We start from the raw sequence: 14,396 nt of genomic DNA, 5'->3' as shown, positions 1-14,396 counted from the left end.
TCCGTTTTAAACTCTTGATTTATTGCAGTTGGTAATTATGAGGTAGTATATTTTAAAATGTCACAAAACAACACCTTTCGGGTAGTTTTTCTCACTCTTAAAAAAAAAACCCATAAGCCATTTTAGTTTCTGTCTCTCCAAGTTGGTTCATATCGGCCTATTTTAAATCAGGGCTACAATACTTTAATAGGATTGAGAGAGCTCCAATGAAATGCACACCAGTGATTCCTCTTGTGGAACATCATGGCCCTACCATAAAGCCTCTATTTACTTTTTTTTTTTTCCTCTCATTAGCACAACTGCAAACACATGTTTAGTTGCAAACTTACACAAGATGAGCAAAATCAAAATGATGTGATGGGCCTTTGGGATCTCCCTGCTGATCCTTCTGCTTCTTCAGCTGAGCAAGGCTCTGATCCAGGCAAAGAGATTGCACTTAGTGCTACACAACCATTTGGCTGGAACTCTGCTGATTTCTAGGAACAGCTGGAGGCCTCTCTCTCCCCAGGATGTTTTGGCTGAGCCAAGTTTTCCTGGGTTTTGGCTGCAAATACCATTGCCCTTGCTTTCCTATATCCACAAGTACCATGGCTGGGCAAAAACTGCCACGTGGGCCGTCTTCCAAAGGCACTTTGGTCTGGAGTTTGTGAATGAACGAGAGCCTCATCCACTTCCAAACCACATGAAAAAAAATCATGAAAGAAAACTTCCCATCCTTAACAAACAACTGACAATTCACAAGTGGATCTAGAGCTTCTTTACTCAATGAAAAGGAAGGCGATCTTCCAATGGAGTTGTGCTTTCGGGAGTTTTTCTTCTGACTCGGACTCACAGCTGGCACTGGAAAAGCCACATCTCTGCAAGTGTCAGTGTCTTCTGTCTGCCATCAGTATTTTGCTGCAACAATCAGAACAGGCATCAGGCTGGAGAGAGGCTCAGCTGATGCTAGCAACAGGAGCTGCCCCAAGGAGAAAAAAGACATGAACTTTTACCTCCCAAACCCATCTCCCCAGAGGCTCAAGCAGGATTCCTCTGGTTCCCAGAAATACAAAGAAATAGGGCTGAGAAGACCCTTTGCAGCTATGTGTTCATGCCCAAGACTTTCCTGACGGCATTTGAGTTTTGCCTTTTTTCTTTTCTGTCTTTTCTGTATTCCCTGCCCATCAATTTAGAGCTCTGTAGGCTACTCGATTAGTGACTACTTTTCCCAGTCCTTTTCCATGGCCTTTGCCTAAGCAGAAAGACAAACTTCCAGAGCTCCAAGCGCCAGGGGGTAGAAGGCCCCAGTGTTATCTTGGTTCTTCCTGGGACAGACCCCTGCAGGGAGCTGGTGGACTCACCATCCCTGCAAGCCTTTGAAAGAAGACTGGAAGTGGCACTCGGTGCCGTGCTTTAGTTGAGGTATTACGCCACAGATTGGACTGGATCATCTTGAAAGTGTCTGTCTTCCAAGCCAGTGATTCTTTTATTCTGTGACTGTGGCAGCTTTTCCTGCAGCCCTGGAAAGGGCTGCGGGGGCCCTTGGCCAAGGACGGGGATCAGGGCTCATGGAAAAGAAGCAAAGGGCTCAAGGCAAAGGCTGACAGGGCAGAGCTGCCCCAGTGTGGTCCAGAGTGAGCCTCATGTCCTCCTCCTCACCCTGCGCCCTCTGCGCTGCCCTTTGCGGCGCCGGCGGCTCCTCTCGCTGCGGGGCTCCAGGGCGTGCTGGGGGCTGGGCCCCTCGTCTTCGGAAAGCGCCGGAGCCTCGGAGGCGAGCGGCTGCTGCTGTGGCCGGCAGGGGAGAGCTGCGGCTGCGGCCCCGGGCACGGCGAGCTGCCGCTATGGCCGGCTCCTGCCGCGGCTCCTGCCTCTGCTGCGGGCTCTGCTCCTGCCCTGTGCGCACAGACACGGCCGAGGGCTGCCCGGCAGCTCCGTGCCGCTCCGCAGCGGGCCCGGCCGGGCTGCTGCTCTCTGCGGCCTCTGCCCGCTGCTGCCGGCCCCGCCGCGCTCCCGCCTGCCTCTGCCGCAGCCGGGCCCACACGGGAGGCAGCACATTACGGCTGGCTCGGAAAAGCCCTGCCCGCAAACCGCCCGCCACGGGCCCGGCCTCAGGGCACAGGCTGCCGGCGTCCTCGCAGCTGCGAGCCAGCCCGGGCCGCCTGCCGGCCTCGGCCACAGCTCCCGCCTGTGTCTCCATGGCCGCGGCTGCTCGGCACAGCGGGCTGAGCACAGCCAGCGCCAGCAGCAGCTTCTCACGGGCCCAGGCCCTGGGCGTTCCGAGCCCACCCAACCCCGAATTCCAGCCCTGAGGGGCTTTGCGTCCCAATGCATCCCCTGGGGACAGCAGAGTCGGCCGCTGAGCTCAGCCCATGGTGACAACACCAAGTGACCAATGGAAAATTCACCAAATCCTCATCAGAGACAAGAGAAAACTCCCATGGTGCCTGACAGCCTGAGGCAACTGCCAATTCCAGATCATTCCATCCATGTAGGAAAAGAGACTTTTGCATTAAAGCAGAAAAGAGTTATTGAAAAGGAGGGCAGGAACAAACAACAAAGTTATTTGGACTTATGCTTCTTGTGTCTGTTAGAAAGGCCAAGAAAATGCACTCCTTGCTCTTCTGACACAGCTCTCTCTGTTCATGATGTGGGACAGCGAGTGCTGATGATGTGCAGGAGCTGATGCAAGGGGCAGGGACGAGGATGCATCAGGCACAGTGCCAAGCTGACAGAGGGATGATCTCTGGCAGTGGCACTGAAGGAGAAGAGTTTGCAGGCAGGACAGAAAATGGCTCTTTGTTTCACCTCTTCTTTCAGTGCTGCTAAGAATGTAGCCTGGAGCAAGCTGGGAACACCAGAGCCTGGAGCCCTTTCCAGGCAGGGCTGCATCAGACACAAACCAGCAGGGGACTGAGGAGCCCCTGGGGTGGCAGTGAGCAACCTCGGGCTCTGCTCACTGCTGCTGGCATTTTCTATTGAACCATCTCCAAGGACTTCTGTTGTGCTCTGTATTTCTAAGGGTTTTCCCCCTTGGTTTTTTTTTGTTGTCTCCTGCACCTTTTTTTCTCCAAATTTTCCTATCCTGTCAGCAGCAGCCCCTGTCCAGAACTGGCTCTAAAATATCAGCAAAGTAGCTGGGAACAACAGTGGATAGAATCCTGTGGCTCAGGAATTCATATGCCAGAGCCCTGTCTCTGCCTCATGCTTTGTCAGGACCTCCTTCTCTGTGCAAAAACAAGGGATTAGTGGAGTCTTTTTGCCAAAGAGCTCCTGGGAAGCAAATGTTGTGCTAGGTTTCTCAGGAGTGTATCTGTTAAGTTCATTGCTGGCAAACAGAAAGTAAGGCCAGGGTAGCAGAGCAGCTGGGAGCTGGTCACTCCATGCAAAGCGCTGGTGTAGGATGTGGGAACACCAGGTTCCAGGATGGGTGAGCAGGGTCAATGTGCTCAAGGTGCTGCAAATGAGGTTTGGGTTCACTTAGAGAGTAGTCAGGAGCAGTGAGCATTGGAAGATCCAGCTGCAGTCCCCATCCATGTCCCTTTCAGTGATGGCTTTAGGGTTTCTGCAGCCTGGATCCAGAGCGCCCTGGGGGGCTCCTGAGGCTGCCTTTGCACTCAGAGTGAGGGTGCCCAGGAGCCCCTGAGGCCGGCAGTGGGCACCAGGGCTGGGGCTTGTGGCCTGGCAGGTGTGGCTCTGGGGGCTGTGACATGCCAGGGCATGGGTCACTGTCACTGCCCTCCACAGCCCTGGCTAGCTCTGTGATGCTCCAGAGACAATGGCAAGAGGGGGGAATTGGCTAGGATAGGGTTTTGCCTGAGCTAGTATCTCTAGGCCAAATGCCGAGCAGTAGAGACCCTGGAGGACCAAGTGAAGGAAGCAGAGGAGGCTCTTCTGCAGCATAAAGTGCAGAAAATTCATCAGGAGAGGCGGGGGGAAGGTCGTGCAGGCAAGAATTCCCAAAGGGAACAGATGTTGCAAAAACCCCCACCATCCCTGTGACCGGATTTTTAAAATGTTTCAAAACAGGGAGTGGACACCATACAGTAACCAATAAGTGACTCTTGGGGTGTGGTTTTGAGGGCTACAACAAATCAGAACAAGGGGAGGAGAGAGCGTTGGGATAGGGATTGGATCTTAGGGTGAGGGACAGGGAACTTTCTGGAGCAAAGGGTAGGGTTTGGGCTGATGGATGGGGCAAAGGGACTGGGTTGTCTTGACAGACAGGGAAAAATCTGGTGAGGAGGGAGGGGATTCCTCGAGGGACACTTGGGTAGGAGGGCATAACATAGGGGAGAAGCTAAGTGTAATAACTCGGGGAGCACTTGAACATACCACTATATAACAGAACATTTGACTCAATAAACTAACACACTGCAACACAGAAATTCAGGCTTTCGGCAGCTGAGAGGTGGCACTGTTAGAACCTGCAGCAGCTGGTGAAAGCCTTCTCTGTCCTTCAGGTTCTTGCTGTGTGGGAAGGTGCTGCGAGTTGTGGTGGCTGCACTCCCCCTTTGCTGGGAGGATGGTCTGTACCAGGGGAGAGCAGAAAGTTGCCATGGTGAGCAGAACATACTCAGAGCATTGCAGTTCAGAGAATGGCACTGCCCCTGAAGGGCAAACAGCTTGAAAGCATAGAATTCTGTGCAGAACCGTTGCACAAATTTTCTCTTCTAGAACATGCCCATTTTTGTATACTGTAGATGAATGCTCTGGGTTTTATAGAATACATGGGGTTTTTTTCTTAAGGTTTTTGGGAGAACTCTCAAGTTTATTTCTGTTTGTATTTTATATCTAGCATGTATACAGTGTTTTTATTATTAGTTTTCTTTAGTAAATACTTAGGGAAAAAATACCTAAGCATTTTTTAATCCTTTGGGATATTGTGATTAATATTCTTAGAAAGAAAACCTTGTTGAACAAGTGTGAAAACGCAGAGAGAGAGAAAATAGCATAAAAGTCTTTTAGAACAGGGTGTGTAATAAAGACTGCAGACCTGAGTAATTCCTCCAAGTGCAGAATTAGCAAGATATATTACTGTGATAAATAGGTATGATTTGTGCTGATAAAGATTGAAACAGTAATCAATAATGATACAGTAATTAATATTTGAGAATAATATAATAGTTAAAAGTTGTGATGCCAAGAAGGAAAGGGAGAGGAGGGGCTCCACCCCCCCCAAAATGAGCCTTGCTTGGTCTTATCCTAGGCAAGCTATTACAGCTCCAGAGCTCAGTCTCCTAGGGGACTGGGTGCCAGAAGCCAGCTCGCTCTCAGACCAAGGCCGCGGGACAGCCCTAGCAAGCAGGGAATATTCAGCTCTTAGTGATTAGGCAGCTCTTGTGATTTCAGCATTGCTTGCTAGGTAGCTTTTCCCTTGGCCTAAGGCTCCAGCAGACGGTAGAGAGAGAAGAAGAGGCCGGCTGTTCCACAAGTATGGCTTTATTGGAGGGTCCATGAAGGGTCTCAGCTCTTCTTCTTCCGAGTTAGTAGGGGTACAGTATGCTACTTTTATACTCTTGGCCCGGATCCAATCCTGACCAATGGCAAAGGAGTTAGAGTGACCATAAGTGACCAATAGTAGGGTTAACAACATATTGCCTTACATGGCTATAGGGATAAGATACAAGGCGGATGTCCCTGGAGACAGGAAACTTCTTTGCCGCTGTGTCAGCTTTCTATTCTCCAAGGGGCCCTGGCTAAAGCTGACGGGTTTACTACCCCCCCCCCCTTCCCAGCAGATGTTCTCAAGGACCACAGGAAAGAAGCTGAAGATACAGTTGCTAAAAATTACCAAGAACCTGGTTGGGTACCAGAAAATGCTAATTATAAGGGATTTATTGCCTTGATATGTAGATGCAGTGATACGTTAGTCTTGGCTTACATTGTACTGGCTTGATGCGCATGTGTAACCCAAAGGTGAATTAAAAGACAAAGAGGAAGAGGAGAGGTCTTCATCCAAAACGACCCCCAAAGACTTGTGTGAACACCAAACCGAGTGGTGGCGCATGCGTGATAAGGGTGGTAATGAGGGCGGAGATAGAGATATGATGAACCGAAAATGAGAAGAGATGGTATTGACACATGACATATAAGGGGTGATTTTCATTTGGCAAGCTTGTACGTGAGGTGGCAAGAGTCCCAGAACCCTGCCCTCCGTACCCCGCGGTTATCATTTGTTTATGCGCTATTATTGGAACCAAATTATCTCTTATTTTTATCAAATTATATTGTATCAAATTTTACTTTTTTTTTATTTTAACTATTCAATTAAAATTGCTACTACTTTTAATATTATTGGGGTTTTTTATGATGAGATAATTGGACAAACATAACACTTTCCATTTTCATTTCACCTGTGGAAAGCTGTTTCACTTCCCCAGGAATCTTCTCCACACTCCTGTCTGCCCTTTTCAAGAACCTTTCCTGGAGAACAAAGTGCAGCTTCTGTCAGAAGATGTGCCCCCAACTGCAGCTTCTCTTGGCTTTCCACACCGTGAGCAGCACGACTTCTGCAGCAAAGCAAGACAAATGTTTGGATTCCTTGACAACTTGTCCTTTCTTTTCCTTGTGGGCTGGGCAATTGTGCCATTGCTGAGTTTTCCATTGTGCCTGTTTAGTATGTGATTAGATGGTGAGAGAACAGGGCTAATAGATTGAGAAAGAGGAAGAGATAGGAGTGGAACAAGTAGATTGCAGAGGGAGAGATAGGAGTGGAACAGGTAGATTAAAAAGGCAGTGTGGCAGAGTAGTAAGTGAGGAAGTTGAGCCACGAGGTGAGTGTAGGAAACTAAGACTGTCCTGGTACCGAGAATTTCTTAGTTTGTTGCTGCCAGAAATGGGTCAGGGCAAAAGTAAGTTCCTTGACCCAGGGGCTGCGACTTGTAGGAAAAATTCGCAGTGGTTTGAGGTATCTGGGAACCGTGAGGGGGGTTCTCGGGGGGGCAGCATTCCTCAGGACAGCCCACTGGGGATGATGATACGGTTTTGGGATGAATGAGAATCCCAAAGGAGAAAAAGTAAACAGAAAATAGTTAAGTATTACATGTTTAAATGGACAAAAGAAATGTTCCGGAAAGATAATTTATATTGGCCCAAGTTCAGATCATTTCAGGATTGGATTTGCCAGGCTCTAAATATGTATGTGAGTTCAAAAGACCCTGTTAATCGGGAAGAGAGTAAGTATGCTGCCTTTTAGAGTCCTGAGGGGCGGCATCAGGCAGAAGCTGGAAAAATTAGAAGACTGGCAGGACAGGGGACTTCAGGAGTTACTGAGAGAAGCACAAAGGGTGTATGTGAACAGAGATGAGAAAAAGCAGAAAGCAGATGCCAGAATTTTGGTGGTGGCAGTTAGAGAAATGCAGGCAGCTTTGAATACAGAAAAAAAGAAAAAAAAGAAAAAAAAATCCGCAGGGAAAAACAAACTGCAGATGTCAGAATCTATTTTTAAGAACACGGGACCTGTGTGTTTTTTCCCGCCACAAGAAAGGGCACTTACGAAATTCTTGCCCTGCCTTGAAGGGTGCAGGACCCACCTGTTTTTACTATTATAAAAAGGAGCACCTACAAAAAAAGTTGCGGGAAAAAACAGCACGATGAGGAAACTTTTCAGGGAGGTCAGGGGCTCTGTTTAATGAAGGGGACAGAAACGCCACCAGAAGAGCCCTTGATAAGTTATATTTTTAGTAAATATAGGAGTTTCTCAGTCGACAGTGACAAAATTACCCCAGGGATGTGAGATAAGTCGTGAGCGAGTTTCAGTAATCAGAATTACGAGAGAAGCTTTCCCTGTTCCTGTAATAAAAGGAGTGCAAATTAAAACAGATGACAAATTGGGAGTAAATGATTTATTGTTGTTATCAGAGGCCAAGAATAATTTGTTAGGCAGAGATCTAATAATAGCCTTAAATTTACAGATAAAACCCTGTGAAGGAAAACTTAAAATTTATTCTTTAACTGAAGAAGATAATCTAGAAATTAATGACATGGGTTGGCATTCAGGTGAAGTGGGAAAAAGTTGAGGGTAAAGGAGTCTGGTCCCCTTAGTCCCTCCTGGTCAGCACAAGCCTGTGAATTGTATGCATTACTCTGTGCATTATTAATACTAAAATAGCAAGAAGGGACTATTTATACAGACTCCAAATATGCTTTTAGTGTAGTACATACTTTTAGAAAAATTTGGAAAGAAAGGGGACTTATAAGCACTCAAGGGAAAGGGTTAGTACACGGGGAATTGATAATTCAGATACTTGAAGCTTTAAAAGGCTCAAAGAAAATAGCAGTAGTTCATGTAAAGGAACACCAGAGAGGGAGGGATATTAGGGTCAGAGAAATAATTTGGCTGATGAAGAAGCAAAAAGAGTGACCTTAAGAAAAAGAGATACTGAAATAATGATCTTACAAAAAATAGAAATTCAGCAGGAGACATTTTCCCTTCCGCTAGCAGAACTGGCAACTATAAAGAAATTAGGAGCAACATTTAAGGAGGGAAATGGAGTTTTTCTTGATGGCAGGATTATGATGCCAAAACCAGTGGCACATTAGATCTTAGATAACTTGCATAGACAGACACACTGGGGAACAAGAGCCTTTTGTGATCACTTTTTAAAATTTTATGGGTGTATAAGGATATTTGAAATTGGAAAGCAAATTACCCAGGGGTGTCTCACCTGTCAAAAAGTAAAAAAGAAAGTGTAAAAACTCCTCCCTCTGGAGGATGCAAAAGAGCCTACAAGCTATTTGAAAAGATCTAGGTTGATTTTATAGAATTGCCTAAAGTGGGTCGGTGGAAATATTTGTTAGTTATAATAGATGAATTAACTCAGTGGGTTAAAGCATTTCCAGCAGCTCGGGCTACAGTTCAAACTGTAGCTAAAATATTGTTGGAACATGAAATTCCAAGAATGTGATAATATGGTGGGATTTAAGTTGATTTATATTAACCCTGATTTATTAAGAATGAACTAGGCATCCTGGATGGCTGCTAACCGCAATTCCCTTGAGCTCGGAGGCAGAAGAACGCCGGTGGAAAAAGAATAAAAGACTTTCTGAATCAGTGGGAACGGCCTAAAAAGATTGAAGATCTCCTCCAGGGTCATGCACCAGCAACATTATTAGAATTGATTACAGAACTGCAATTCCAGAAACTGCGATTGATAACAGCTGTTGTTGAAAGAGAGCAGAGACAAGTAAAACATTGGGAGTGCAGTAAACATGGTTTAAAGTGTCATCCCTGAATATGTATTGTTTGCACACTTTGCTTTAACCCATGTTTGAAAGTAAGAGAGAAGAAAAGAAGAGACAATTTATTTGTTTTCTTTGCTATGGTTATGTATTTAGCCAGCTAACTATAGAACATATTGTTAATAATTTTTTTGGGATACCTTTGAGACTGGGAGATGAGACCCTTCCAGCAGCAATTAGATTAAGAGAAAACTTAGATCAATTGGTTCTTGCTATATTTGCTATGGCACAAATAAGAGAACGAGCAACTCATAATATTATAGACCAGTGTCTCAAAATTGATAGTTGTGGTGGAGAAGAAGTCTATACACCACATCATAGGCGCATTCCAGGGGCACATTGGCGCCGCGAGTGTGCCTATTGGAGATGGTGACTTAATGCACTCCCCGCCCCTGAAGCACAAAATAATTAGAAAAATCTTCTTGTAGTTGGCACATCCCTGAAATTTTGGAAAATACAGGTTTATGGTATTCCAGCCTAATCTTTTCCCTGTTCTTTTTGTTTTAATTATTGCTTCTTAACCAGCTAGAACTGGGAAATGGCATTTAAAAAGAGACAAGCAAACTCTGTGGGGCTATGGGTACCAAAAATACTAAAAACACCGGTGACTAGATGCCGGGATATTACCTTTGCTACCAAGAAGACTGGCATCTCAGCCCTGGCTGCAACCCAAGGGGCCTTGAGAAAGGAAAAATGGTAGATTTCCTGAGGATTATTTTCACTGTGATCATTCTGGTACCCTGGGCAGTTGGCCAAAGCCAGAAAGCCACACTGGACAGAGTTTCAGCAATGAAAAAGCAAACAAGGCAAAAACCAAGTCCCAGCAATTTCAACATTTGTGACTATTGTAATCAACCTGTGTGGATTAAGGACAAGGTGGAATCTGTGTTTGTAACACACCCGTATGCTAGTTCTGCCTGCTAAAATCGCAGCAGTGTTATAGATGTTTGTATTAAGGAAGGAAAGATGTATTGGGTAGAAAAAAAATTGGGATATAATGGACGAGCTCCTTATCCCCCTAGTAATCAGACTGGCCCTCAATATGAAAGGTTTTTTTGTTTTGAAGGAAATCATAATAAAGATGATCCAAGTATAAGAATAGGAGGCCGGGCACTAAAAGAAAAATTGAAAAAGAAAATAAAAGAAAAAAAAAGAAACAAAGGGGAATAGAAGAAAGAACAAGAGAAAAGAGTCAACAGAATTAGCTGAATTATATAAACAGCTAAAACAGTACTACAAAGATTGGAATTTGCCAGCCTTGAATAAGAATCGGTTTGTACGATTGATGCAAAGGATTGCTACAGAATTGGAATTATCCAAATGTGAGATTTGTAGAGGTCTAAAAAATGGCTAAAAGATGGCCGTAGAAAAGTGAGAGCTTAGTTCCAGAGCAATTTTTAAAGTAGAACCACACCCAAATTTCTGGAACATTGAAGAGACCTGAAGGATGGATTTTAAGCCATCAGGTAATTGGAACCTTGAGAAGGAAGGAAATTTAATAAAATATTAGGGCATACTCCTTGTAAATCCACGTTGGTGGTTAATATGGATAATCATTCAAAAATTTGGCGACCTGAAAACCCCATTGGATATTGGGGACCAATAAAAGAAATAAATTGTGAATAAGATGAACAGATTAATGTATGCTGGTACAGAAGTCCTGGAACTAACCCCTACCAGTCCATCAACGGCCTGAGGTCTTATTGGGAACAACCGGAGAAAACTGATAAGAAATGGAAAGCCCCAGATGGGATATATTAAATTTGTGGGCAACGAGCATACAGTGAGTTATCTCAAAAATGGGGAGGAACTTGTACTTTGGGAGTAATACAACCCTCCTTCTTTGTTTTACTGAGGTCTAGGAGCAATGTGCTAGGAACTCCACTGTATGAAACCCTGCAGTGGAATAAAGGAGATTTGAATTTAAATTTTCCAACAGCAGGAGGGAATCAAAACTGGGGGGAGGACAAATAGCCTGCAGAACGAATTATAGCATATTATGACCCAGCAACATGAGCTCAGGATGGGTCATGGAGATATAGGACCCCAGCTTATCTGTTGAATCGATTAATAAGGCTCCAAGCAGTAGTAGAGGTGGTGTCAAATCGCACCTCCGATGCTTTAAAAATGTTGGCCAGGCAATATACATGAATGTGGGTGTTTGTGTACCAAAACAGGATCACCCCAGACTATCTGTTAGCAAAAGAAGGAGGAGTTTCTAGGAGATTTAATGGATCTGAGTGCTATGTAGAAATTAATAATTATGGAGAAGCTATCACAGAACTTGCAAAAAAGATTAAAAGAGTAGCTCATGTGCCGGTACAAAAGTGGAATTCAATCTTGAAAACAGATTGGTGGGGTAACCTCTTTAGAGGTGTTTGGAGGAAAATGTTAGAGTTCATGTTGTTATGCTCAATTCTAGGACTTATGTTTCTGCCTTGTATGATTTTGTATTTTATTAGGCTAATTCACTCAGTGATTCAAAAGATGCAAATTTCAACAATGTCTCTAGATTCAGAATCAGCAGAAAAAGTAAAACCAAGATCTATAATGGTATTAAAAGCTAAATCGACCCCTGTTAAAGACAAAAAGGACTTAAAAAGATTGAAATAGACCAGGACATGCTAACTAAACTTGAAAGTGTGAAAGACTAGAAGCAGTAATAGAAATGCTAGAAAAGTTTGAAGCTGAAAAGAGACAACAAGAAAACCAAAATTCTGAAAAATATAAAAGACATCAGGGCACAGCTTTTTAAATGCAGCATGAATCATAATGATCAAAAAGAGAAATGAGAGATTTGTGATAAATAGGTATGATTTGTTCTGATAAAGATTGAAACAGTAATCAATAATGATACAGTAATTAATATTTGAGAATAATAAAATAGTTAAATGCCAAAGAAGAGAGGGAGAGGAGGGGCTCCACTCCCCCCCCCCCCCCCCCCCCAGCAGATGTTCTCAAGGACCACAGGAAAGAAGCTGAAGATACAGTTGCTAAAAATTACTAAGAACGTGGTTGGGTACCAGAAAATGCTAATTATAAGGGATTTATTGCCTTGATATGTAGATGCAGTGATACGTTAGTCTTGGCTTACATTGTACTGGCTTGATGCGCATGTGTAACCCAAAGGTGAATTAAAAGACAAAGAGGAAGAGGAGAGGTCTTCATCCAAAACGACCCCCAAAGACTTGTGTGAACACCAAACCGAGTGGTAGCGCATGCGTGATAAGGGTGGTAATGAGGGCGGAGATAGAGATATGATGAACCGAAAATGAGAAGAGATGGTATTGACACATGACATATAAGGGGTGATTTTCATTTGGCAAGCTTGTACGTGAGGTGGCAAGAGTCCCAGAACTCTGCCCTCCGTACCCCGCGGTTATCGTTTGTTTATGCGCTATTATTGGAACCAAATTATCTCTTATTTTTATCAAATTATATTGTATCAAATTTTACTTTTTTTTTATTTTAACTATTCAATTAAAATTGCTACTACTTTTAATATTATTGGGGTTTTTTATGATGAGATAATTGGACAAACATAACACTTTCCATTTTCATTTCACCTGTGGAAAGCTGTTTCACTTCCCCAGGAATCTTCTCCACACTCCTGTCTGCCCTTTTCAATAACCTTTCCTGGAGAACAAGGTGCAGCTTCTGTCACAAGATGTGCCCCCAACTGCAGCTTCTCTTGGCTTTCCACACCGTGAGCAGCACGACTTCTGCAGCAAAGCAAGACAAATGTTTGGATTCCTTGACAACTTGTCCTTTCTTTTCCTTGTGGGCTGGGCAATTGTGCCATTGCTGAGTTTTCCATTGTGCCTGTTCTAACCCAAGAAAACAGGAGGTTTTGTTGGGGACTTGCTGGGGAATGCAAGCCTGATCGAATGCAGAAAGAATCTCCAGGACACTCTGGGAGCTCCCCGGCCTGGGCTCAGGTTCCCGCTGGGACTCTGCAGAGGGCAGGGCTCCAACTGGGATCAGCAGCAGTGCAAAATACCTCTGGGCATCTCCATTTTCTGCTGCTCCGAGGAAGCAATGAAGCCAGCCAACTTCAGTATTTTCGTTCTCCTGGTGGATTTTTTCATTTGATTTGCCACTCCAGAGGCAATTTCTGTGATGGTCTCTGTAGGGTGATTCTATTTCAACAGCACCAGCAGCAGGGCTGTGTTTGAGTGCTGCAAAAGTGGTCTGTGATGCTTTCATTCCCCTCGACTTGGTGCTCAAGGACTTGTGAGCATTTCAGTCTCTGCTAATCATGATGCCTGTGACAAAAACACTGAGTTCACCATCACAAAAGCACAGTGGGCAGCAGTGATTGAAAGAGGCAAGTGCAGTTGTACCGATAAAATTCAGGTGGCAAGCAGAAGAGGGCCAAGAGCAACCGTGATCTCCAATTGCCAAGGCAAAGGCACCAGCAGCCTCCTGCTGTCAGCTCAGGGTGAGTGAAAAGAGCCTTGAAAACAGCGCTGGAGCCCGATCCTTTCTTCCTCTGAGGGCTGGCTCAGGGCAGCACAGGCGGGCCCTGAGCAGTCAGGGCTGTGTGTGGGTGCTGGCTGCTCTGCTCCAGAACTGAGCTGTTAAAAGCCCTTGGGAGCCGAGGCAGGAGCAGGCGGGAAGGGGCCGGCGCTGCTGCTGCTCCTGGCCGGGAGCCCCGGCTGGGCCGGGCCGGCGCCCCCTGCGCTGCGGCTGCTGCTGCTGCCAGAGCCGGGCGGGACTCGGGGACAGGGAACGGACACGGGGGGACAGCAAAGGCCTGGCGGCTGCAGGGATGGTGGCGCTGGGGCCAGCGCCAGCACAGAGCTTCAGCCCGCAGTTAACCCCGAGGGAAACGCTGGGGAAACGCTCCATTTCAGCTTTCTTTTCTTGTTGCTGTAATGAAGGGACTGAAATGAAAGGGGAACAAGCAGGGCCCGACCCCTCCTCTGGGAGGAGCCCCAGGACTGGGCCTGTGAGGGGCCGTGAGGGGCTGTGAGGGGCCGTGAGGGTGTTATGAATCAGAAGCTTGACTAGTCCAATATTCAAGCAGCAATCAATTTATTATTTAATATGGTAAAGTATGAGCAATACAGCGCCAGGTACAGTGGGGGAAGTTTTCCCTCCAACTGCATACCGATAATTGATGGTTACAGATATTTACAGGGGTACCCATCAGTTTTTTTCAGCAGTTTCTATTT

Source organism: Melozone crissalis, unplaced genomic scaffold (genome assembly GCF_028551555.1).
Source record: "Melozone crissalis strain CALT ecotype California unplaced genomic scaffold, PUWL_Pcris_2 ptg000043l_1, whole genome shotgun sequence".
Classification (NCBI taxonomy): domain Eukaryota; kingdom Metazoa; phylum Chordata; class Aves; order Passeriformes; family Passerellidae; genus Melozone; species Melozone crissalis.
This window is presented reverse-complemented; position numbering follows the sequence as displayed.